Source organism: Ambystoma mexicanum, chromosome 1p (assembly GCF_040938575.1).
Source record: "Ambystoma mexicanum isolate Mex_15411 chromosome 1p, UKY_AmexF1_1, whole genome shotgun sequence".
Classification (NCBI taxonomy): Eukaryota; Metazoa; Chordata; class Amphibia; order Caudata; family Ambystomatidae; genus Ambystoma; species Ambystoma mexicanum.
Genome location: NC_090921.1, coordinates 1,139,975,576 through 1,140,000,758, shown reverse-complemented (window position 1 = coordinate 1,140,000,758; position 25,183 = coordinate 1,139,975,576).

The following is a 25,183-nucleotide window of genomic DNA, read 5'->3' as shown; positions in this document are numbered from 1 at the left end:
CTCTTGTTGCCAATGGAGATTTTGAGCATACACCTGCTTAGCAGGAGATGTTTGGAATTGGGTGTTTCTAGATCCATTTCCCATTTGTCTATCAGTTTGAATGTGGGAATGGCCGGATCTTTTGGGAGTTGGTGGAACATGGCTTCGCTGATGAAGCTCTTACCATTGTTCACACACACTCAAGCGAGAACAGAGTCCTTCCCATCATTTAACTGAACAGGGATGAACAACTGATCTCCAATTTGCTGAATATCAGCCAGGCTCTAAGCCGATTTCACATCTTTCTGGACTATAGGAGTGGGAGTTTCTGATTGTGGATTAGTAAAGAATTTCAGAGTGTTTCCTTCCAGTGTGGAATTCCACCGTAAACTGGAAGGACGTTGATTTTCACCAGTCTGTTGTCCTACTGCTATTACTGTCACGTCTGGAATTTGGTTGTTCTGGAAGTGAAATTCTACTTGGTCAGATTTTTGTTCAACCATGTGGCGGGTGCCGTTTAAACTAACATGGTTGACACTCTGTTTTAATTTTATTGGTCGGCTAGTCTGGTTCCAGAGGACCTTGTTTACGCAATCTATTAGGGGTGACAACCTTCTCAGGAGGTCATTCCCTAGTAAACAAGGGGTGCCCTCTGGAGTCACTACTATGACCCGGTGTTTCACCTTGTGTCGCCCAATTTTGATGTCCAAAATGCAGTCCCCTCGACAGGAATTTCCTTCCTGTCAAAGTTCTGCAGTTGTCCAGGAAGAGAGGTGAGAGGAATACGGTAATTCTCCCCCCTTCCTGCATTTAGTTCATCAAAGGCCCTTTTGGACAGAAGGGTAGCTTGGGATCCAGTGTCCACCAGTGCAAAAATTGTACCCTGCCCCTGTAGTTGTACCGGGGCATAGTATCTTCCCTCCTTCTCCTCAAGGGGGCACAGATAATGCACATTTTTGGACAACTGGTGGGCTAATTTTCTGGTTTTGGACATTGCTAGCGAAGAGATTTGGGCAGAATTCTGTGGAGAGCCTGGGGAATCTTAAAGAAAAAGTTGGCAACTGGAAATGGTTTCGGGTTCTGGGCCACCCCCCCCCCCTTTTTGGAGACAGTCATCAGGATAGGTTTGACCCATGGGATTTTGGTATTGTTGGTTCTGGGATAGAATGATGGGCGGCGACAGCTCAATCCCCACATCTACCCAGTCTGTTGATTCGGTTTTAGGTTCCCCTGGTTCCAGTTCTGGGCCGCCCCTGCCTTTTGGGAGGCAGTCACCAGGATGGGTTTGAACCAGGGGTTTTTGGTTTTGTTGGTTCTGGGATAGGATGATGGGCGGCAACAGCTCAATCCCCACATCTACCCAGTCTGGGTTGAAATCCCTTGGGACCCATTTTTCCTTGGGAGGAGTTCCCCCATCTCTGAAGGAGAAGATCCGTTCCCAGGATCCTCTGAGGATCCCTCTCCCTCAAATTGGAAGACCTGTACCTCCTCCACAAAATGGGTCTGTTTGGGTACTTTGTTTCTCCTACCTCCTCTCTGCTCCTTGGGTGGCAGACTTTCAGGGGTAGGAGATTTTATTTCCGGTTCCTGGTTTTCCAGGGGCTGTTTACAAGTTGGGAAGGAAGCTTCCTCCAAGGCTTTACACCCCCCTTCCCCTTGTGCCTCCTCCCTGGGAACCGGTGGGTTATCGGGGTGCTGCCCCCGTCATTGTTCTGGAGCACCATGTCCAGAGTTTGGGGCATTCTGTGCCGGCATGCCCATCTGAGGGTTCTGTTGGGCCCTCAGCATACGGCCCAAATCCTGTGCCATGTTCTGAACCTGGCGCTCTAATTGTGAAACCCGCTCAGGCTGATACGGGGCTCTATTTTCTCCCTTGGGCTGATCCTGGGAAGGGTAGCTATCCCTTCTCTGGTAATACCCCGGGTTGGGAAGATTTGAGTACCCCTCCACCCTTGGCCTCCCCTCTCCCGGATTAGGTTGTCTGGGCTCAGGGAATTGGGGAAAGAAGGATGGATGGTTTTGGGGTTGGAAATTGGGTGGATACCTGGGGAAAAAGTTCTGCCCAGGATTTGGTGAATTTCTGCCCTCCTGGGGGAAGTTAGGAGGGAAGTTCCCCGGGGTAGGCGCTTGGCTGGATCCCCCCCCTTGGGCTGGAGGAGTCCACACATAACCCAGGATGGGTCGGCTTCCCTTGTAGCGGGGACTTACATAATCAGGGGAGCGAGGGACCCCATTTGTGGGACTATCTCCTCGACTCCCTGTCTGTGACTGGCCCGAGGGCCTTCTGGGCGGTGAATTATTTGGCGCAGGCAGGTTTTTAGGCCCCCCATCTCCAAATCTAAAACGGGGGCAACCTTTACCTCTGCCACCTTGGCAGCAGCAGGGGTGCTGTTGGTTTTGGGGGTTTTCTGCGCATTACTTAGCTTATGTAAGAAGTGCTCTCTGGCTATTTTGATGTCTACCAGTGTCGTCATTCTGGAATTTGAGTTCCTTCCTGACTTACAGAAGTTTGTATTATATTTTGCAAAACAGACCGTTTCCTTAGAGAGTTCCTTTGAGGGGTGCTTTCACAGTGTAAAACAGCGTGGTGATCTAACCGGATATGTGTATCTGGTCAGTTGGGACACTGTATTAAGATGCACAAGTGGTAAATCTAACCCAGAATATCCCGGCTCCGAGCCCCCACTTTGTAAGCGACTTCAATTCAACACTACAGCTAAGTCAATGCCTAGTCTGGGATGCTTATGGAAGCCCTTATTGATGTATTTTTATGTCCAGTTCGTTTACTCTGGATGACAACCCTTATATAACACCCCTCTCTTAGGATCCCCCTAACCCCACTGAGCCAAGAAGTAGGTTTGTTTGCAAATTAAAAGGTTTATTTGAAAATTAAACAATATATATCTATCACACTTTTATAGTAAATTAATATTTGATATCACACTTGAGAATATGATGTTGATCAACAATGGATAATGTTATAGTGGTACACTCTTTTTAATGGCTTAGAAGTTGATACAGAGAGGATAAAGTAGCTGAGAATGCTTTTATGGCTTCAAGGACAATGCAATGATGAATGAAAATGCAGTACAGAAAATAAACTTGATATGATTTCAACCAAAACAATGCAATCTCTTTTCCCCCTGGTAGCAATTCACCCCGCCCCCCCTTAGGCAATGTAAAGTGATGGAAGAAAAGCACACCGTTCTCAGGAATGCAATGAAATATAATTCAGTTCCCTCCTAGCAAGCTTAGAGCAACTGGGATGATTTAAACACAGGCAAAGTACTTTAAAGGTGGTATGCAAAGAAGTGAAAATATGCTAAAATGATTTTAATTCCCTCTAGAGGTTCAGGGTGGGTGACAGCTACTTTGTATTAGTTCAGGATCACTTTAGCAATGCTCTATGAATGATTGTCAGGTTGCAAACGAATTTTAGCAAAGGAAAGCAAGGACAAATATTTTTACACGGTGCTGAAATTATTCAAAATGTTAAATCGCTGCAAATTTAGTTGCGTGCTTCGAGCGCAATTACGGAGGCACTATAAGGAGTAGGAAGTCGGTTCTAGATTCGTTGGAAAGCTTAGAATCTTAGCATTAAGATGACAGTTAACAAACGGTTCCGGAGGTACGGCCGATTTACTAAAGGTAGTTTTTCGAATTTGAAATTTTAAAGCTCAGAATGACAGATGACAGTTTTCAGTTTTCAGTTTTAAAGATGACAGAATGACACGATTCTAGGAGGCAGTTCTAATAGGCTAAAATAGTTTGGATTAGATTATTTTAAACTAAGAGATTGGTTTTGGCACAGTGCTAGCTGGGTACTCACACTATATTTTGGACAGGAATGCGACTTCATCACCGATCGGGTCAGGATTGGCTGGACTTCTGCTAGCGGTTCTTCACAGCGATCTGGTCTCTGGTTCACTCTGGTTCCAGATACAGCACTGCTTTCTGGATACTGCTACAGCTTCTTGCAAAAGTTCTTGGCAAAGAATTCAAACACCTCGCCCGGCTGTTGAATAGTTTGGTTGGTTTTGAGGCCTGCTGAAGAGGATTCAGCTTGTGGATTCAGGCCTCTCTGCTACAAATTCTGGAGTTAATTTCTGGTCTCTGGAGATTGATGGATTTGAAGTCTGGATCTCTGGATGTGAAGTCTGAAGTCTCCCGGCAAAGCGTCCCGCAAGAAAGTGGAAAGTGAATGTCTCTACCTGTCCCAGCAGTCTCTTTTTATGTGTTTAGAAAATGGGTGTGTGCCTGGGCCTAGCTAAGCCTGCCCCTCTCACTTATCATTGGCCAAGCTTTCCTCTCTCCCTTGATTGGGGGAAAGAAATGGAGTGTCAGAGTGATGCTGTAGGTTTTATGGTCAGAGGAACCTCCCCTTGTCAAATTGAACACAAATCTATTTCTGACCCAAATACATTTTTATCTATGTACCATTTTTCTAATGTTATAGGTCCAGTTAACATATTTTCTGTAGCACCAAACCATCCGATCCCTGTCTTTGTACGATGTCGTGTCCACTTATGACAGAATTCTCCCCTTTTCATCCAGATAACGACCTCTAAACCTTTCCAGATTTTACACAAATGTGCCCCAGGGATATGGGTTTCAGATGATAAGAACATACCACAGGGTCCTAACACCTCTTAAAATGTGCACAGAAAAATCACAAAAATGATGATGTTATTTATATAATTTTGACAAGTCCGCACTGTGAATTTTCCATCTTTTTAAAATCATGCTCTGGCCCCAAAGGGGTGTGGTATTCCAAAGCACATGGTGGAATTTCTGGTTTATCCACTTCCCCCAAGCTCAGCTTGTTCTCACAGGCACTGCCCCTCCCAGTTTCTCCCAAGAGGAAGCCATTTTACGACCCCCCAATATAACATTTGCCTGAGTCCAGGACAGGGCTTTGTTGAACTTCCTGCAGTCTGCAGGTACCACTCCCCTAATTCAATCAGAGAGGTGTCACCTCCTTTTGGTGGGGCAGCAGGATGCAGCCAGGCCTGGGAAGAATTGTTGAGCCAGTTCAATTCCTGTCGGGGGTAGTTGTCAGGCAGAATTCAGCTAAATGTCACTTTAGTTCCCAGTTTTCTACATTCAAATCCAACTTACAATTTTTGCACATGCAGCTAGAATGCTGATTCTAAGTTCAAAACTATGACATTTAAACAATTGCAACCTATGTTACACTCACAAGTAGGTCACTCATTTATTCTAAACATTTCGATTTTAGTGGCTTTAAACCCAAATTCACTTAAGCTGCTGACATCCCCAGCTATTTTTTAAATATACATTAAATAATTACTTCCTTCAAGTCATTTCAGAATATAGTTTTACATTGTATGCACCTCTTAGCAAGTCTTTCCTTGGCCTGGTTTGGGTTCATTTGTTCAGTTTTACACAAAAGTCTGGTGTTTTTAAAACGCCGGCTTTCTGATAGTGGTGAGCACCAGTATTGCATCCATTTTTGACATTAAGAAAATGAATTCCCCACAGTTCTGGGTTGCTTTTGGCAATCAGCATTGCCATTCCCAATGCTTTCAGGCTACTGTGTGTGTAGCCCAATGGTGGTTTTAGGCAGTGCCCTCCTGTGCTCACAACATAGGCAAAAATGGGTGGCAGCCTATTCTTCATGTTTTCCCTGTGCACTCTCTGGGGAGTTCTGGCCATCATGATGTTTTCAATGCCAGTAATGCACAGTTTTATGGTAGGGCTTTAATGAATGGGTAAAAACATCCCACAGCTCAGTTTGTATGCTAAAACTAATGGACTCAGGATTAATACAGAGAAAACTAAGATCATGATATTTAGCCCTTGTCATAACAATAAGAAAGCGAGAACTGTTTGGACTATAAACAAAGATAAGGTAGACCTACTACCTGAATTTAACATTGGGATGGCCACTGATCATAAACTTAAATGGCATCAACAATTAACAAAAGTACAGATACAAACAGCACAGCAGGTAGATGCTCTTAGTGTATTTGCAAATAAACATGATGTTCACTCCGTATTGAAAATATATACTGCTAAGATTATTAATACTATCACATATGGAGCAGGAATATGGGCAACCAATCTCAATAATGAGATAGATAAGAATCTTATCTATCTCATTATTGAGATTGGTTGCCCATATTCCTGCTCCATATGTTTCAAAGCTCTGCTCAGGCTTCCCAATAGCACACCAAATGAATATATCTACACAAAATTTAATATATGTAGGCAAATTGCAGCAATAACTGCATGTTGATTAAAATATTGTTGGAAATGCGAAAACTTTAAAGGTAGATCACTACGTGTTATCACTGGACAAGGCTATCAGTTGATCTCAGCTTTAATAAAAGACAGTGTGATTGAATATATATATATATATATATATATATATATATATATATATATATATATATATTAACTTTTGAATTTCAAGATGGATTTGGAAGACATTTTCTATGCCAAGGGATTGTCAAGGGCATTCCCAAACTGGACATTTTGGGAACAACCCGTTAGAAAATGAAAACGTTATTAAGAATGGTGTGAATAATGTATAGTGGCCACGGCATGTATAGTGGCCACGGCTGAAGGCTGTGGTCACCTAGTGGGGCCAAAAGAAACATATTGGGGGAGCAGGTACAATAGACACGTCCAAAGGCCATGACTAGTGGCCTGCTAGTGTTTTAAAATACACAGTGGGCATGGCCGAGGGCCGTGCTCACTGGCCAGGGTGGGCCCAAAAGACAAGGCCAAAGGCCGTGGCAACTAGTGGGTGTAAAAGAAACATAATGGGGAACATTTACAGTGGACATGGCCGGAGGCTGTGGACACTGCCCATGGTCGAAGGCCATGGCTAGAGGCCTGTAATAAATTATGGTATTGTTGGGAAGTAGGGGTGAAAGTCCCAGGCCTCTAGGCGATTTAGGATGAGGCGGTTGTAGAAGGAGATGCTGTAAGGTAGGTGGGAGAATGGAGGTGCCCCCCTCTAAGAAGCTGTACTGTAATGGACATGTAGTGAATCGCGTTATTAGAATCATGTGAGTAATGAAGCTTCATTTTTTAAGTTTGATGACATTTTGAAATTGAGGCCTAGTGCCACGGTTATGCTAATACACATATATTCAGCTCCGAGGGTTAGAAGGATGTGCGTGTGCTTTTTGCCCACAGCCCTGGTAACTTTGCAGAAGGTTAATTTCTTGAACAACACACCCACAGCTCTTTGTTGCATCTTATCAGCAGTACATGCAACCCAGAAAGAATGTGCCCTGCAAGGCCACAAGAAGGGCCGGAATGGGTCTTTGAAGAGTAATCCGCTGAGGAAGGGGGTTGAGGGCTTTAGGCCTTCACTGTCCCAGCTTATAAATTATAGCAGACCATGACCCGAAAACCACGTACACAAATATTTGAATACACTGACCAGCCCAAGGCACTCGGTCATAAAACTGTAAAATGACCAATTGATGAGGAAGATGTGAGAATAGGGGCTGTCTGCACTCACTGTTAGTTAATGTGATGTGTGCTACAAGGTGCCATGGGAGAAGATAACAAATTTATGCCGCGGGTGGGAAATATGTGGAGAGACCAACATGTCTAGGAATGGAGCAGGGGTATGCATACTTATGGAAAGGTATTGCAACCTCAAAAGTAGCCCCTCGTCCTGTCTTTGGTACCAGGTGCACTGCAGTGCTGTGTAAATATGGTCTGTATATATATTTGCCAATTACTGTCTTTGTGTTGAATGACGACAGATGAATATCCCCACGTGGAAGGAGATGGATAGAAGATGCTGGAACCAATCGCCTGGCATCCTGCATGGCGCAGGCTATATGTGTATAGGGTTACTTGAACCAGCTACCTGGATTTGTAACCTATGTAATGCACATCAGTTATGACGCTATGTACCCTTGAAAGCTACTTATCATGCTGTTTTTGGTCAGAGAGCTCCGTGCAGGGGGTGTGGTACCACCATGGAGTTCTTTGGTGGCACATACTTGTTTTTATTTAGATTAAACCTTGTTCTCCTTGCAAGAGGTGTGTGGGATTTCTTCCCTAATGCGTTGTTTTTTTTCTGGTGTGAGCGTTGAAGAGTTACTCTACATTTTAACAAAACCCTTGAATTTCACTTAAAAATCGTCCGTTAAAGTGTAGTTAAGTTGAGCAGATTTAACGCAACAAAACCCTTGGAATTAAAGGGATCTGGGAAGTCATGACCAGCTTAACTCGGCACGTCCACGTTGGAAAGCCCATGAGCACATGCTTTTCACATTGAAAAGGGATTCACAATGACATAGAAAATGCCATCATGGGGGACCTAAACGGGAGCGTGCTGAGTTAAGCTGGTCATGACTTTTCACATCTGCTGAATTTCAAGGGTTGTGTTGTATTAAATCTGCTCAAATTAACTACACTTTAACTAAAGTTTTTCAGTGAATATATATAAATCTATTTTTTCATAATGTTTATTTTCGAAATGTACAACACTTTCCATAAAAAACTGTGCAAATACAAGATACAATACATACCAATACAGATGTCAAAAATGCAACAATAAAAAAATGGGGAAAAAAAGAAACATATCAATCATCATATCATAAAATCTTTGACAAACATACAAAACCACATTTAATGACATATTCCCGGGCAGACGCTTTCTAATATAAAGTGCTATTATAAGGTACAATAAGAGAGTCCACGCAACGCCTGGAGAATCGACCCATAGTAAGAAAGCCAATGCGGGTCGAAATTTCACAATTTGCGCAACAATGGGCATAACCGAGAACCTCTCTCACTCTCATATGCCGGGCAAAAAATTAACAAATAGGCGAGAACCTCATATGGGGCATAACACAGAGAACAAGACTGATTACCACTCTCCCCTTGACATACTGCCACCACCGCCCTTAACAAAACACTGTCAAACTGTGCCCTTGTTATGTTCACTCAGTACGCTGGTGATTCAGCCCACAGTAGGTATTTTGGTATAGCAGAAGACATGATGGTCATTAGCCCTCTGTTCTTGGGTTTTAACATCTCCAAGCTCTCTCTCATTGAGCCTACATGATCACGAAAGTATCTAGTCAACAAATGTATCTTCCTTTGCAATATGAAATTGAGAGGTGGATACAAATGACTCAGCCATGGAACCTTTCCACCATTAACTTTGGCAATCATGAAGTTGATCAACTCATGGGTAAGGACTGCTTTTTCATTGCCCCATAACCTGGGCCAGTGAAGGATGGCAGCTGGGAGATCATGTCCCCAATTAGTTTGCAACCCAATTCTAAATGTACCCAGAAATTCGGATCAGGGGACGGCAGGCCCAAAATACTGGTTCTCCACTACTTGGATGGAGTTGCTATTAGAATATCCCCATAACTCCACCCCAAATCTAGCAACAGAGGTCACTTTACCATTAAACAATTTTAGCAGCAGGTCAATTGGTTTAGCTCTAAACATGCCAATTGACCAGCCGACGCCTCCCATTGCCTGCTTAAAACAATCTGCCAGTTTGCTCACATGTGAATTTGGGCCATAATTGGAAGAGAACCTGACCCCCAGATAGTCAAAATTGTCGAACCTGGGAATCATAGCCCCCCCTACAAAACATTTCCTTGAAGTACATGGTGCCCCTACCTCTATGGCAGGCCATCACTGCTGACTTCACTACAATAACCACCAAATCCAAGCTATCCATGCAGCAAGAATAGTCGAGAAGGAGCCTCTGTAAGGCCATCGGGTAACGCTCCCTTAAAATGGTGTCGTCCGCGAACACCAAGAATGGCAATGGCCGGCCGCCCATCCTTGGAACATCGGGTGAGGAGCACAATAAATGATCGTACAATCCATTGATGTACAAACAGAAGAGCAGGGGGGCCACTACACATCTATAGCGCACCCCTGACTCCACTTTGAAGGAACCTGTACATCTCCCATTGCCACCACTCCTGACACAGGCCTGTGTAGAGTCATGCAATCATGCCAACAGTCTCACCAAGGCAGGAGGGCAATTCATGTATCTTAGCATGGCCCACAACTGGCTTTTTAAACTGGTCAAAAGCCATACTCTTATCCATTAATGCCAGGTATATTGGCTCCTCCCTTATAAAGATCAAATGAGAAATAACCATATAGAGATTGAGAGACTGCTCAGCCATACCGAGGCCTGGCCGGAATCCCAGCTGCATCAACGAAAGGACCCCACTGTCCACAACGCACTCCTCTAGCCTTGCGAGAATAGCGCAGCCAAACATTGTAAAAAGAGAGTCCAACAGTAAGATGGGCATATGTGAGGCTGGAACATCCTGCGGTCTCTTTTTTTATATTGGCTGAATGATTGCACAGACCATATGGTGGTACCACACCCCCTGCATATATAGCGTTGAATCCCTGGGTCATATAGCCGAAAATAATGGGGTGACCAAGTTTCATGCAAAAGAGCTAAAAAAAATCATTATACTTACAAAAAGCTCAACAGGACGATCAGGCAGGAATATAGCAAAGAACAGGCGTTCATATATATGGCAACTAAATCAACAGTGCCCTTTTCATGCAATATCTACTGAGCATACGGAACTGCCTATTTATATCCTCTCGCATCAGGAAAATAAAATCATATGGGAATGTATCAGGATCAAAATTAACATTACTGAAACTTGGGGGAATACTGGAGCTAGCGCAAATATCTGCAGAATAGCCATGATATGCAGACTTTGTGGAAATGTGGATTAAGAAAATACTATGGTATGCAGAGGTAGGGTGGTGAGGCAGCGGAGACTTTTAATGGTTGTGTGCCTGTGCACTTTCCGATTCAGGGAAGCACGCGTCAGGGTTGCCCTTTATCGTCTGTTGTCTGATCTGTTTATAGTACTGCTGGCCATTATTACGCAGACCTGGACATTAAGGTTATCCAACTTGGTGCTTGTACCTCCAAAGTGCTTTTGTACGCTGATGATCTTCTGTTTTTGCTTTCGGATCCTGAATGTTCCTTTAGGAATCTGAGTTCTGCTTTGCAGGCTTTCAGTAAAGTTTCAGATTACAAGGTTAATGTTTCAAAGACATTGATTTTTCCAGTCTCTGCTTCATGTCATAGGGGATTCTTTGGTGTAGAGAGAGATGTCTGGGAGGATGGTGGTTTTAGATACCTTGGTATTCAAGTCACCAGAGATGTTACCTTACTTCTTGATCTCATTATTCAGGCTTAATATTGCAGAGATTACGGTGTTGTTTCTTATGTGGGAGAGGTTAAACGTTACGCTTTTGGGTAAGGTTAGTGTGATCAAAATTAACTTTCTCCATGCTGCCATATGTTTTTAGTATGCTTCCTCTTTCACTTCCTGGCAAACTACTTTTGGACATACATTAAGGGGCCCATTCATGGAGCAAATGTGCGCTGAAAAATGTGGCGCAAGCTGGTGCAAGCAGGTGCAAGCGTGAAAAAGTCGCTGTGCGTGTTTTTCTCGGGATGTGCGCCAAACCGTGCGTGACGCACACGGGCGCACACGTGATTGCAACATCCCAAACGCTGTGCGCGATGCGCACAGGGAAAGCGCACAATGTCCGCGCACATACCAAAAAGGGGGTGGGACACGGGGCGTACGCACGGAATGAGGAACAACACGTGAAAACACGTGAACACGTGAAAAAGAAAGCATAACTGGGGAAGTACTGCAGGGAAATACACGGAACGCCCACACGCACGTGAACAACTCGTATTTATGGATTTGAATACAGGAAACAAGCGCACGCTAAAAGACGCGCACAGGCGTCAACACGTCCGCCACAGGAAGGCAGGCGTAAGCGTCCCCGCGCACAGTATAAAAGCGCGCACAAACAACGAACACGTACATACCGCTACGATGAATGCCCCATTTGTCGCAGCACTGATCGTGGGACACCGCAGGAGGAGGAGAATAGCCAGGGCCTGCATTTTCCCCCCCGGACAAGCCTTTTTGGGATGCCTGACGACCAGGTCTACGGCAGGTATAGGTTTCCACCTCGTATCATCCTAGACCTGGTCAGGGAGTGGGAAGATGACCTTACATCCCCCACTCTCTGCTCCCAAGCATTGAGCCCCTTGGATAAGGTGCTCAATGTCCTGCATTTTTTGGCCACTGGGTCATTTCAGTGGACTACTGCCATAGTAGGGGGGGTCTCACAGGCCACACAGTCACGCTGCCTACACCAGATGTTGGCAATCATGACTGCGCGCTCCTCAGTCCGCGGCACATATACATGCCCAGAACACCCGCAGAAAGGCAGGCCATCGTCCAAGACTTTTACAGGGTGGCACACCTCCTCAAAGTGCTTGGTGACATAGATTGCACCCATGTGGCCCTACGTCCACCTAGGGCTACTGAGCACATCTACCGAAACCGCAAGCACTGGCATTCCATCAACGTGCAGGTGGTATGCGATGCCAAGGGAATCATCACCTATGTCTATGCAAACTACCCTTGCTCCACCCATGACAGTTTCATATACAGAATGTCCGCCCTGAGCCGGGCCCTGGAAGCTGGGCAGTATGGTGACACATGGCTCCTAGGTGAGTACAAATGACTGTGCACCTGCATGCATGTCACACACAGACAAATACACAAACCCCAATAATCACAACCATTATCACCTCTCCAGGGGACAGTGCCTACCCTCTGAGCAACCACATGATGACGCCAATCCGGAACCCCACCACACCACCCCAGGTAAGATACAACGCTGCCCATATTGCAACCAGGGCCATAGTGGAGCGCACATTCGGAGTGCTGAAGTCATGGTTCCGCTCTCTTGACCGCTCTGGCAGCCAGCTACTCTATGCAACCCCAGTAGTGTGCAGGATCATTGTGGCAGCATGTGTCCTGCACAATGTTGCCACACGGCAGGGCGTAACGGTGGACATGGTGGTGCCCCCACATCCCCAACCACAGGCACAGGCACTGCCCATGGGAGGGGATAGGGCAAGTGGCGAGGCAGCCGGGACCCAGCTTGTGGCCACATTTTTCACCTAAACTCCCACCCCTGCGGAGTGCACACAGGCCTGGCACATATCAGGTGACAATCGATGATGACAAAGAACAAGTCAACTGTCACAACCTTACCACCCTGAGAATGTTGCCATGGAAGTGCCACATTGTGTGCATCCCTAGCTACTCAAACCTAACCAATCATGTGTGACCAAAATGTACATATGCAAGGTGTGTATCACACAGACCTGCAAAACAGGCCATGACAATCACTGGTATGTCACACAAAGCCACCAAAACCACAACATGACATGGCAATCAATATCAAAACACCAACACAATAACAATAATGTACACATTGACATGTGAAAAATGCAAAGTGGCGTCAGACAATGATGCCTGACATGGAATCAGATGAAATGATTGACCAACAACCTCCCACACAAAGCAAGTCATACCCAAATGCATAATAACAGTTGTAGCTTGAACATAACAATGAATGCCTGTTCACATGCACATTGTGCACAGCAAAATACACACTGCATAATACGTGTGCTGTGTCCATCTCCTGCAACACACTGCTCAGCACACAGCATAGTGGCCAGTCATTATGTGTGATGCACACTCTGAGCATCACATGAAAATGACAAACTAAATAAAAAAAACAAATCACACATGTACAGGATCCACAAATGGTCATTGATCATGTGCTGCAGGGACACAGTGGTCCCCAGAAGGCTAACTGTGTGCACATGTGGACATGGAAGGGTAGTTGTACATGTTGTGGATCATAGTGCGAGCGTGTGTGTCAGTAGGGACATGCCTCAATACATGCATGTGCAATCAAGTGACCATCAGTGTCCTCATCACATGTGAACATTGCACATGTGTACACCCCAGCATGTCAAACCACAACTATACCCTCACACCTGAAAGGTAAACAGAACACATGAACAGCCATTGATCAGCAGGATACATCATGTACATAGGATACCACAATTACAATGTCAGGGTGCCCATCACACTGTGGGACAAGGAAACTGTCCAACAAAAAAATACCCCCTCCCTCACATATCACCATGACCCACTGAACAACTGCGCATGGGGTATGTAGCCTTCATCCTTGAAGTTCACCTGGCCACAGGATCACCCTTCCCCTTTGTCTCCATCTTCCACCTTGCGTGTAAAAAGTGTCCAGCACCCTCAGAGGCCACCTTGACTTGCAAAAACACCAAATCAAAGATAACTCAAAGCAGGCCAACACAGAAGCCAAGCAAAAAGCCTGCAGGCAGCAAAACAAACAAGAAAAGCCTCCAGTAGATGACTTGACGTAGCAGTATGTCACAAAGCCCAAGTACTAGCACAATGATGGAACAACCAAGGAAGCACAGTAAAACAATGTCACAACAGGATGTGTACCATATGTGGTACATAATATTGAATGATGCACCACAAACTGATGTGTACTGTCACAGCTTCCGTGTACAGGTGCAGGAGTGGCACGAACCAACCACCCCCACCGTGGTCTGGGGGCCTGCAAGGTCAAACTCACACAGGCCTCTGAGACCCTGTTGGGGAAGGAGGGTCAGGGATATGCAGTCGGGACAGGCATTGGTATACTGGATAACCGGAATGAGGGGCAGGAGAGGGGAGGATTGACAAGGGAAAGTAGGGAATGTACAAAACATAATAATCACATTAACACATACACAATCATACTAAATGTGTACATCATGCACATAGTACCAAATTACTCAAATTGAAGTCAAAGAGAAACTTATCTCTGGGGTGAGTGCTGGCCTCCTGCCTGCGCACTCTCAGGTCCGGTAACATGAGCAGTTCAATGCTGCAAAGAGAGCCAGAGTCACTAATCTGTGCGTGCACATAACACACACACACACACCATTTGCATGGCAAATGTAAGACCAATGTGTCAAGATTCACACAACATCCAATGTTCCCTGGGTAAGCATCCAGACGCATTTAGCAAGGTACGACTTCAGTACATGTCGTGTTCCAGCATAACCTAAATAAAGTAGGTAGTGCATGTGGCAATTCAAACCTGTAAATGAAATGCACTGCACACGAGTCTGTCCCTCGCTGTCTGTCCCTGTGAGCTGCTTCTTTCCCTGTCTTGGAATGCTACATGGATAATACAACTGCCTCAATGGACCATGTTGGACAGGAGGATATGTGCCGCTGCCCCTGCATGTGCCCCTGACAACTGTCCCATCAACTACCCATTACTCAAACAACGCATTTTAGCTGTACATGTGTGCTTCAACATCAATATCTGTCCAAGCTCACCATCAGTGGTGCTACTTAGCATGCATGTGCAACTGTCCTGGTGGACGGTTGGCTGTGGTGTGGCCCCCTTGTGCTGCTCACCTTGCCTGGAGTTCCTTCAAACACGTCAGCTTCTGTATGATGTATGAGCGCAATCCCTGTGGCTCTGCCTGCGCACACATGTGCATGTCTGCACCACCAAACGTGGCCAGCTTCCAGACATCCAATGGGCCATGTCTGCTGGGAAAGGTGGTCTGGAGGCTCATCCCCCTGCAGAAAGGGCAGAAAACACATGATTAATGCATGAAATTTCCCTGTGTGTGTCTCCTCAAGCATGTCATGAGTGGACCATGTCAGAGACGTACATCAGAAATCACTCCATCAGTGCAACTTTCCCAGCCAAAGTGTGTCAGCCACTGTCTACAGCATGAATTGCATGAAGCACAAGTACAGCAAAGATAAGAAACACAGTACACAATATATAGCAATTAATGCACACATGAATCATGAAACCACCCATCTAGCAAAAGAAGAACTGTGGTCAAAATCACCCCTATCATCCCCACTAGGGGTGTCAACACAAGTAGTACAGCAGCAGACATGCCACAGATATGACAGTCCAAAGCCCTTGTGTAACAGGCTGTAACACCGAACCATCCTTGCGAACCCATGGATAAGGGAAGCAAGAGTGGCATATGTGAGTCAGGACCCCAAGCTGCAAACACATACACGAGACAAGCTTGAAGGGACCAGCTGGAACAGACAGTGGATGCTTTCAAAAGCCACAAAGCACCACACCGTCACATGAAAGCACAACAGACAAGCAATTTTAAACTATATTAACTAATTACACTAACTATCAAAAACCTACATTACCTAATTAAACTAACTATCAAATAGAAACTTAACTAACTAAACTAAAAGAAAAATCAAAAATGGCCACATACGACCTGGGGGGGAGGCACCCAGGAGGCGGGAGGTACAGGGTGCTGCTCAACACCCACATGCGATGATGTTGAGGAAAAAAAAAAACTCCATGGGCTCAACGCCTGCACAGCCGGACCTATGTGGGAGATACCTTGTCGTCCGAGTCTGGCTCTTCCTGGAAAGGAGGACGTGGCACAGGAGCCTGACCACGCCTAGCCGCAGCTTGCCCCTCATCTGCAGCAAGTCTGCCAGACGGGTGAGCCTGGTTCTGTGCAGCGTTGACACGTAGGTCTGCATGCAGAACCTCACGTGATACACATGGTTCCTCTTGCAAGGTAACACGTGTAACACAGAGTTCCTCCTGCAAGGCCGGGCTGGTCAACTGATGCACCTCCCGGTAAGCATGTAGCTCAGCCGAGATGGTATGCTCAAGCTGCACAAACCTCTCCTCTGACAGCTCCCTCTGGGACATCAGAAGGACACCCAGAGTGGATCAGAGGGAAGCATACTCCTCCCTCAGGGCCTCCATGTCCACCTCTGCGTGAGCAGAAATTGCTTCACGAAAGACAACATTTCAGCCTGGGGTGCCCTGTCTGAGGCCACCATGCCCAGCCTGAGCGAGCGGGCCATGGACCGTGCCGCCTGCTGCTGGAGAAGCACCTGCTTAGCAGGGGGGCGCACGGATTGTGCCACACGCTCCATGCTCACAGCAATGTTCTCCATTGCTGCCCCATGGCATTCAGAATTGGCAGTCATGTCTTGCTCCCACTCAGTATACAGCGGTTGCACACGGCGACCACGTTGCTGGGCTTGACACCTGCGGGACCCAAGGACCAGGTGTCCTCGTTGTGTTGGCACTCCCCGCGGCTGCACGACTACATGCCCCCGTCAACGTGATGGCCCAAGCACATCAGTGACTGATGTGGAGGGTGACCCTGCGTTCCGATTCAACACAGGCGGAGGTTCCAAGACTGTCTGACGCCTCAGTGCAGGTATCATGAACAGAGGAGTGCCCACATCAGAATCACTCACCCCTGACATAAGGACCTGATGCACATCCAACTTGACATGGACGTCAGAGTGGTCATCAGGGCTGGACTCATTGCCAGCCAAAAACAAGATGGACTGTAGCACATGTGGGTTTTCGTGGCCTACCACCCCACAACCCCCACTTGTGCCGGGTAACAACCCTGTGCCTGGCATGACAACACCATCCTCTGACTCCATTGCATCATCATCTGAAAGGTAGAGAGAAAAAAGGTAACTATACATGTTAGAAGCACAAAACACACACATACATAGACATCACACAGACACCAAACACATGAAGCGGACATGTCACACAAAAGAGAACCTGCCATGCATGCTGGGTCAACTTGACATTGCTTCTGTGATTAGGCATGTAGAAGGGTGTTATATCGCTCTGAACTGGGTCGATGCAGTGCAGCACATTTGTATGTTACTCAATACCCACATGTACAAGTACTTCATGATGTGTATCAGAAAATGTGAAGGCAGTGCAGGGTCAACTTCAGCCATCACGTGCAATGTGCATGCAATGGCTAGCATGGCTACAAGCAAACCACCCCATGCCCCAAGTGCAAATGCAGGGATGCCTTGCATGGTATCAAAAGGATGACCATAGACCTGTGTATTGACAGACAGTGTTGACTAGCATCAATTGCATCATGTGAGTCAAGTGACAACACAGCAGATGATGATGAGACAGTAAGCAGGACGCATGATGAAACCTCCGGAGTACACCCACGTGTGAAGAAGACACTACACCAGTTGGACAGAGTCATTGGCCATGAAACAGGCTGAGGCCTGTGACCCACACAGACTGTCACACCCTAAACATGTGTGTGACGCAGGACTGAGCCACAGTTGCCATGGGAAGGCTGATGAAATGCCATGCAATGTAGGTCACCCTGGACACGTACTACAATGATCATCCAGTCAAGGACACATAGGGGCATGCATGGAATCCACATAGAGCAAGGATGAGCACTCATGTCCCTGTGGGGCATCTGACCTCTGCACAGTCCAAGTGAGACACCCTGCATCAAGTACAAAGGATGTACCCCAAAGCATATGTCTGGCAGATTGGCTGCTGGAAGTTAGCATGTACACAGGACGCATGAACAGGCAAGTACTCAATGGCAAAATTGAAGCAGACCAGTGGAAAGGTGAAATTAGGGTACAGGGGGGGTGGAGGGGCAAGGGAGCATGCCTATATGGAGTACCTATTCCGGTATCCATAATAAGTCCTTCCAGCTCTCCTCTATTTGATGCAGCATGCAAAGTAGATATTGCTCTAATGTCTGGTATGTTCTCTCAGTTTGTCCATCCATTTGAGGGTGATGGCTAGTGGATAACCGGACATCGATTTGTGCCATAGTACAGCATTTCTTCCTGAAATTGATACAAATTGACTTACATGATCTGATATCAGGACTGACAGGAAGCCATGCAATTTTATATTCTGTTCAAGAAATGCCGTGGCCAAACCAGTAGCGTTAGGAAGTCCTTTGGAATAAAATGTGCCATTTTAGAGAACAGGTCTACAACCACTAAAATGGTTTTAAATCCTTGACTGGGAGGTAGGACTGTAATAAAATCAAGAGACAGAGTATGCCAGGGAGCTGGTGGGATGTCCAGTGTTTGTAGAAGACCAGCTGGTTTCTGCTTTTGCAATTTATTTTGTGCACATAACCCTCAGGACAGAACGAATTGAGCGATGTCCTTATGCCAGGTTGGCCACCAATAATTCCGCTTAACCTTGGCTAGAGTTTTAGCAATACCAGGATAGCCTTCGATTAGGGAATCGTGAAAACCAGACATGACCAACTCTTGCAGATCTTTTTTTGGTAGATATAGCCGGTCCTTGAAGTACGGTAATCCGTCCAGAACAGTGTGATGTTCATTTTGGGAATTCCATTTTTGCAGGACCTCAGGGTTCATTAAGGATGGAATCTTAGCCTGAAGTTCACTTAGAGTCAATGTGGTAGTGAGTCCCAGTAGTTTCTCACTTGGGATGATAGCAACAGGGTCCAGGGTACCGTGTGTTTTTTCTTCAACACCCATACGAGATAAGGCATTGGCCTTCCCATTCTGAACTCCCGGTTGGTACGTTATCACGTAATCGTATTCTGCGAAGAATAAAGCCCATCGTAATTGTCGTGATGATTGCGCTTTTGCTGACTTTAGGTATTGAAGGTTTCGGTGATCAGTGATTACTGTGATGGTATGCCTGGCACCTAATAGGTATTGCCGCCAAGCTTTGAAGGCCGATTTTATTGCTAACAGTTCTTTGTCTGTAATTGCATAGTTAAGTTTTGGTGGTGAGAATTTATGTGACCAAAAGGCCACGGTGTGTAATTGGCCAGTTTCTGGATCTCTTTGAGAGAGAACTGCTCCCATAGCTATGCTGGAAGCATCGGTTTCCACTACATAGGGGAGGTCCGGGTGAGGATGTCGTAGTATTGGCATGGAGATTAATCTTTTCTTGAGTTCTTGAAGGGCTTGTTCCGCTTCTTCAGTCCATTGGAATTTTGTGTTGTTTTTTCTCAATAATGATGTGATTGGGTGTACTATCTGTGATAAATCATGAATAAATCGGCAGTAAAAATTCGCAAAACCGAGCATGCATTGGATTCCTTTAAGTGAAGAAGGCGACGGGCAATTAAGGATGGCATCAACTTTGTGTATATCCATCTTGACCCCCTTTGGCGAGAGAACAAAACCGAGGAATTCAACTTCGGTGACATGGAAGGAGCATTTCTCGAGTTTAGCATACAGTTTGTGCTGGCGAAGTTTTGCAAGGACTGAGCGAACATGTTCAACATGATCTTTTTCAGTGGGGGAATACACCAGGATGTTGTCAATATAGACCAGGGCACAGACATCGATTAAATCCCATAATACATCATCCATAAAGTATTGGAATGTGCGGGAGCGTTGCACGGTCTAAAAGGCATTACCTGAGATTCGTACTGGCCATACTTGGTGCGAAATGCGGTTTTCCATTCATCCCCTTTCTTTACACGTACAAGGTGGTATGCTCCCCTGAGGTCTAGTTTGGTGTAGATTTGGATATCCTTGACTTGGTCCAAAAGTTCCGGGATAAGGGGCAAATGGTAGCGTTTTTTTATTGTGATTTGGTTAAGTGCGTGGTAATTGATACAAGTCCTCAAATCTCCTTCCTTCTTTGGCACGAAGAATAAGGGGGAGGCTGCCGGTGACTTTGACGGGCGGATAAACCCATTAGCCAGATATTGATCCAGATAGGACTTCAAGTGGAGATTTTCGGTTTCCGTAAGTGCATAAATTTGACCACAAGGAACCTGTGCACCAGGTATCAGGTCAATCTGACAATCATAGGGCCTATGTGGCGGTAATGTGTTAGCCTGTTCCTTCTGAAAGACATCTTGATAATCTTGATACTCTCTTGGTAAGGTGTCCATTGGTTCCGCGATCCTTTCCGCTACTTCTTGAACAGATTTCAGGTTTGGCGGCGGTATATCTTTCGTGTAGCAAGTGTCAGCGCATTCGTTAGGAAAGGTCAGCCTATTTGCACGACAGTCTATGTAGGGATTGTGAGTTACTAACCATGGCATCCCTAAGATCAACCGTAACTGAGGAGCTTTGATGAGGTCAAACGTGATTGCTTCTTGATGTCCATCTTGACACAGAAGGGTTAATTCTGTTGTGCATTGAGTTACTGGACCTGAAGCAATTTCTGTACCATCAACAGTAGTTACCTTTTCAGTTGTTGGTTTTGTGCATAAGGGAAGTCCCATTTCAGATGCCAGATCTTGATCTATGCAATTACCAACTAGTCCGCTGTTTATATATGCCTCTATGTCATGCATCCGCGACGGTCATTGGTGATTGATCAAGGTTACTGGTAGGGTGAAATGTGAGGTCTGTGACTCATCCTTCTCGCTCGACAAGTGGACCTCTACGCTTGCCGGGCCTGCTAGTTTTCAGATTCCTTGCCATCATCTTCTCTCTCTGTAGCGCCTACTGACTTCCTTGGAAGTTTCACTGGGCATTCTTTGAGGTAGTGACCCGATTTACCACAGTATAGGCATAACTGTAGCTGTCTGCTCTTGTCTCTTTCAACCTTGGTTAAAGGGGGTCATACTCCTCCAATCTGCATGGGCTCTGTGGTATTTTCTGATGGATGTTGAACATTATCTTTTGAACGTATGTGCATGGCACGGTTTTCGAGTCTACTTCGGTCTGTTCTTCGATCCTGTAATCTGTGGTCCAATGTAGTCAGCAAATCTTGATTCCCTTGGCAGATGGACAGGAGTTTGTTATCAAGAGCTTGTCCATGCCAGTGTCGAGCAAATAACTTTTCCATCTCCTGCTGAAAACCCTTGAAGTTCTGTAGTAATGGGTCATCCCGGCTCACTAAAGGTACCAACCAGTACTTCCACTCAAATATGATAACACGAAGGCCACCCTCGCCAGGTCATTCGGGAAAGCCCCAGGCCTACAAAGAAAACAGAGACAGCACTGGTTCATGAATGTTGCGTATCTTGTGGGGTCTCCATTAAACTGTTCTGGTAGTGTTCTGGTGGTGCCAGGGGTACTGCAGGGGTACTGAACCCGGCAACGTTATCTGTACTGGAATGACTGATGATGGAGTAGCGACGGATGGGGCGAATCCGGGCAATGGAGCCTGCCCCGCCTGTGTTTGTAGTAGCTGTTTGCTTAGTTCATCAGTACGGTCTTTTGTGACGATTAACTCTTGTCTTAAGGCATTGGTTTCCTGCCGGGCTGCGTGTACCTCAGTGCGTAATTGTCCCAAAAGCTGGGCTAACTGATCAGTTTCAGATGTCTCCATGACTCCCATCTGGATAGGGTTCAGAGGCTTTGCGTTCTGTTACGCTCACCTGATATCCCGGGGGCGTCTGGAAGGCTCTGAGCTCTGGAACCCCAGATGCATATTTGCCCAGTGCTGAATAATGAATCTGCAGTTACAGAAGGGAGGATTTGTGATAACTGTCTCTAAAGGGTGAATCTCCCTCCTCTCTCTGACCGATCCCCTTCCCACAGGGTCTTTCTCAACTTAGTTATTTGTAGGGTGAGCTATCCGTCCTGCGTTTCTTGTGCAGGGGCGCTTGACGTTTGTTGGCGGGCTGCCCGAGTTGCTTCACTGGTCTTCTTTGGGCCCAGGCCTGCTGTGACCCCGGATCTGCTGCTTGGCAGGTAGGTTTGTTAATTGTAAGTCTTCTGTTTGTGGTGGGATTCCGTTAATGTCTTTAACACCTTCTTTTCAGGTGCAAAGGTTTTGCTGCTGGCGTGCCGGATGGAGAGGCACGGTTTTAGGTAAGGGAAAGCATGAAGCGTGGCACCTTTATTGTCTTTTAAAGCTAACCTTTGTTTTCTTCTTCTTCTCCTTACAAGCCGCTATGGTGCTGCGACTGGATGAGAGCGCGATGAAAAGCTGGCCCCCGGAATCCGTTAATGTAAGTGAAGCGCTGTGCGATTGTATATTGAAAGCAAACCTGAATATGTCTTATTTTCCTTAGCAGAATGTTGCTTTGGTTCTCCGGATGGAAGTGCAGCATAGCACTAGTTATTGCAGGTCGCGATGTTCGAGCAGCAGCTGTGGTAGCGGTTTGCCGGAAGTCTTTAAGTTAGTACTCACAGGTGAGTGATGTTTCTTCTCTCGGTTCCACGGATTGCAACCCGGTTGAGAGGCTGCGTGCTGGATGGTGTATTCGCAGGTAAGACAGAATAATCTTGTTCTTGTTCTTGCAGGACTACAGGAAGATGCTGAAGACCAGAAGCTGGACATGGTGTGCATCACGCTCATAGTTGCAGAACAGCGCAAAGCGTGTTCTGCAGTCAGGGTGTGGTTTATATAGCGCAGGTAATTTAGTAGTACCAGGGAAAGTAGTTCCAGGCCTGCCACACGCAAAACACTAAACCGCATGGCTTGCTTCTTAGAACTAGGCTTTGTGGGTGCTTCCATGTTGGATTTAAAGGCCCATGTACATAAATGGGACCTAATTTGAACAGCCCTTCCTTCCTACATATGAGCCTGGTGCCAAAGGTGCCAGGACTAGCTCCAGGAGCCCTTTTGCAGTGGTTTTAAGGCGCTGAGGGTGCTGGTGGGAGCCTGCTTGTGGCACAACTTGTGCCCCCTAACTGTGGTTGTGACCGCCTCTCTGATCAGGAAGACTACTGTGAGGGGAGAATCAGGGAATTGGATCTTCAAAAATACTGCCTACCAAAGGATCAGTTTGTCAAATTTGGTGGGGAACTAGAGGAAATCAAGCCCAAAAAGAGTACCCTAAAGACCTCTTCACAGCTAGGGCAGTGGGGGGGGGCGAGGGGGTGGTACTCTGCCAATCCTGGGAGCAGGGGAGAGTCAGAAGACTCTTCTGAGCACCACAGGCATCAGGAAACTAGGCCCCCACATTCTGCAAGCCCTTCTCAAGCTCGCAGAATCCGGGAGAGCCTAGAGGATCAGATAGCCACTTCCAGTAAAAGTGCTTCTGAGTCACTAAAACCAAAAAGGCCAACAAAATAAAGAGTTACGCTCACCTGGTTCCCACAGGGGCGTCGACCAGAACTGGGCCGCTGTTGTTTCCACCAGCGTGATGTGTAGCGCCGAAATGACTGACTGGACTGGCCCACTCAGCCTAGTTTGTCTGGCTCGCAGGAATATTCTTCTGCAAAGGAGAAGAGGAATTAACCACCCGTGAAATTGAGTGTCAACCCACCTTCTTCACTCCCGTTGTCTTCCCACAGATCACTCTTGATGTCCCCTCCTTAGTCTCACTTGATGGTTTGGAAGGATGAGCTCTCCATCCTGCGTCGACCGCAGGGGCGCGTTGATGACCAGTTACTTCACTGGCGTAGAGGAATTGGTGAGTTCCAGTATTGACTCTAAAGTCCAATTGTTCATAAGAGTTCAAATGTCTGATCTTCACTCTGTCCGATTCCTTGCAGGTTGCCGATTAATCCACTCAAAGATTTCCAAATGGCAATTGGTAAGATTCAGGTAAGTCTAATGTGGTTTTCCCCTTAAGGGATGGGGTACGGCGATGAAGCAGAGCTGACTGCGCCGACCCGAGATGAGGTGAGTACCCCCTGTGGTAAATCAGGTAAGTCCTTGGGGGTAGCTTGTATAGCATTAGAGAGTCCCCTTGCTCACCTTGCTGTCTTTGTCTCCTTAGGTGTCGGAGGGCGGCCGCGAGAAGGAGAGAGCGTGATGGAATGCTGAAGTACCGCCAAGCAGGTGAGTTCAGCACGGCGCCGTAGGAATGCGAAGCGATGCTTCAAAGACTTCTGTCTTTCAGCTCCGTGGCGAAATGGATCAGGATTCAGGTAAGGATTAAAGTTAAAACTCCTGTTCTAACTTTATCCTTCTTTTCTTCTTGTTTCAGGAGTCCCAGGACTGAAGCGGGCGTGGCTGAAGACTGGAGCTGCTGAAAACACGGTGAGCGTTATGCTGCAGCAAGCAGAATAACGCGAAGCACGTGTGGCAGTCCAGGCGTGGTTTAAATAGCCTTGGAAGAAATTCCAGGTAAGTATTCTTCCACAGCCCCACCCAAGTAACAAAATAGTCCCTTCAGTAAAATAGTCCCTACTAAGCCTCATTTGGCTTGAGTCTTCGTGCAGCATGGTCTGCCTCAGGTGAGTATGCAGCATGGTCTGCTTCAGGTAAGTTATCAATAATGAGCCTGGCACCCATGGCGCCAGGACTGACTTTATCTTTATGAGCCTGGCGCCATAGGCGCCAGGACTGCACCCAAACAGCCCCTAACTGGGGCTTTTGGGCATGCTCCAAGTGGCATGATGCCTGCTTCTGGAGCTGCTGGGCCTGGTCTGGTCTTCCGGGGGAAGGCATCATGACAAGGGCTCTACAAAAAGATCCCCTGAAACAGATCAAGGCCATTAGGAGCGTTATAACTCCCTATGACAAAAATGCCAAGTATTCAGTCTGGGAACACCTGGAATAATACGAACAGATAATGGATATTTTTCACCTGAAAGATAGTCAGAGTTGC